The sequence below is a fragment of the Humulus lupulus genome, chromosome 7 (assembly GCF_963169125.1).
Source record: "Humulus lupulus chromosome 7, drHumLupu1.1, whole genome shotgun sequence".
NCBI lineage: Eukaryota > Viridiplantae > Streptophyta > Magnoliopsida > Rosales > Cannabaceae > Humulus > Humulus lupulus.
This window is the reverse complement of record NC_084799.1, coordinates 172,864,129-172,866,632: the sequence shown is the minus strand read 5'-3', so window position 1 is coordinate 172,866,632 and position 2,504 is coordinate 172,864,129. Positions and strand designations below refer to the sequence as shown.

At 39.7% G+C, this 2,504-nt stretch overlaps 1 non-coding gene across 1 annotated transcript; it reads right to left on the bottom strand.

Annotated features, from left to right (window-relative positions):
* Positions 1-1,961: 1,961 nt before the first annotated feature.
* Positions 1,962-2,068, bottom strand: LOC133792847 (small nucleolar RNA R71). The gene has a single exon (XR_009874318.1). It is a non-coding gene; the product is annotated as a small nucleolar RNA R71 (small nucleolar RNA).
* Positions 2,069-2,504: the final 436 nt, after the last annotated feature.

Below are 2,504 nucleotides of genomic sequence, written 5' to 3'. Positions count from 1 at the left end.
TACAAAATATGTAAAAGGGAACTGCTGGAAGCAAGGGGAAAAACGAATTCTGAAAGGGGCGTGTTGCTGCTTCAATGCTGTAGCATCACCACAGCAATTCAAGGAATCAGGCAGGTGACGTGGCTAGAAGACAGCTGGGCTTAATGAGTGAAATCAGCGCCTATGTGGCTAGAATTTTAATAACTTAAGTCAGCTGGGTGATGTGGCACTTGGAGGACAAAGTGGGAATTGACTTTCCTATTAGGGTAAAGGAAAGTACCCTAAAAAGAAGGGTACCAGCCGAAATAGAGAGAGACCCATCATTTTTGAGAATTCTGGATATTTTCACTGAAGAAAAGTACAGAGAGAAGCAGAAAGAAAGAAGAAGAAGGGAGTACGAAATAGGAGAGAAAAAGAAGGCAGACGCCTAAGGGGGACTAGAGCTCAACACTCAATTCTCTCTACTCTCTATTTCTCTTTAATTTTGTATTATTTTCTCATCTCAATTTCTGTTCAAACTTCATGGAAATATTCTGTACTGGTTTTATGTTTATAATTTCAGCTATGAACTAACATCCTAAAGATTTGGGTGGTTATGAACCCTTATGTATGAACTAAATTTCTAAATGCATGGTTAAGTTGTTTATGTCATTATTCAATTGAATGTGCTGTAATGATAAGTGAATATTAATTACTGGCCATTTTTAGCATTTATTAAGTTAGATCTAGCTTGGAAAAGGGAAGTCTAGCTGAACCCATTCAATTGATGCAAGAAACTTACCTAGTTTTAGGTGATTTTGAGTAGTGGAATAGGACTATTTTTCTGCCTTGCATAACCTAAAGATTTGGTGCTTGATGGATTGTTTATAGTCTGTTTTAATACAGGAATGTATTGAGGGGGGTTATAGACAATAGATATTAAGTTTTGGGAAAACTTACTGGGTTTTACGAAATCTGTTAACTGTGACATAAATTGCTGACCCATTGCTGAGCCATTGCTGTAGCAACTGGAACGAACCGAGGGGAATTAACCACCCAAATCTATTTTTCTCATATCTGAAATCCACCCAGAATTCTTTCATTTTAATCTCTGATTTTTAGTTTAATTAATTTGCTCATTTACATTTATTTTCAGAATTAATTACACAACTTTTCTCTTGATTTGGTTACTGAATTGTAAGTTGTTATTAGTTGATATTGCATTTATTTAGTTTAAAAGTCCCTGTGGAGACGAACTTTGATACTGTATCACTGTATTACTTGTTGTCGACTGTGTATACTTGCGCATATTTTAATCATTAGAATTTCCACAACAAGTTTTTGGCGCCGTTGCCGGGGACTTTAAAATTAAATTCTGTTTTATCAACTATTTGACAATTTATTTTGGTTGTTTTTAACCTTGTTGGTTCGGGTTGTGCAATCTCAGGTACCTACAGTGTATGAACCAGCAAGAGGATAGTGAACTTGCTCCTATTGACCCCGAGATCGAACGCACTTTCAGAAAAAGGAGGAAGGCTCAAAAGGCTAACAGCCGAGGCACTATGGCTGTGCATGTTGATGAAGAGGGGGATGGCCAGCAAGTTACTAATCCCATTGTTTTGGCGGATGACAGAGCCAGAGCAATAAGGGAATACGCTGCCCCCATGTTTAATGAGCTAAATCCAGGCATTGTGAGGCCAGAAATCCAAGCAGCTCAATTCGAGCTCAAGCCAGTGATGTTTCAAATGCTCCAAACTGTGGGGCAGTTCAGCGGGATGCCAACGGAGGATCCTCATCTCCACCTTCGTTCATTTTTGGAGGTGAGCGATTCCTTTAAGCTTCAAGGAGTGAGTGAAGAAGCATTAAGGCTGAAGCTATTTCCATTCTCATTAAGAGACCGAGCTAGATCATGGCTCAACACTTTGCCCCCTGATTCCGTCACAAATTGGAATGATCTTGCTGAAAAGTTTCTGCGCAAATATTTCCCTCCCACCAGAAATGCAAAATTTCGAAGTGAAATCATGTCATTCCAGCAGCTTGAAGATGAGTCCACTAGTGACGCGTGGGAAAGATTCAAAGAGCTTTTAAGAAAATGTCCACACCACGGTATCCCACATTGTATACAAATGGAGACATTCTACAATGGTCTCAATGCAGCCTCTCGAATGGTTTTGGACGCTTCAGCCAATGGAGCCATTCTTTCCAAGTCTTACAACGAAGCATTTGAGATTTTGGAAAGGATTGCAAGTAACAACTACCAATGGTCAAATACTAGAGCTCCTACAAGCCGAAAAGTAGCGGGTGTTCTTGAAGTAGATGCTCTAACCGCTCTAACCGCTCAAATGGCCTCAATGACCAACATTTTAAAGAACATGAGTATGGGAGGAAATGTACAGCCAGCTGCTTCCATTCAAAGTGCAGAAGTATCATGTGTGTATTGTGGGGACGGGCATACTTTTGAGAATTGCCCTTCAAATCCAGCTTCGGTCTTCTATATGGGTAATCAGAATTTCAACCGCAACAACAACCCATATTCTAACACTTAC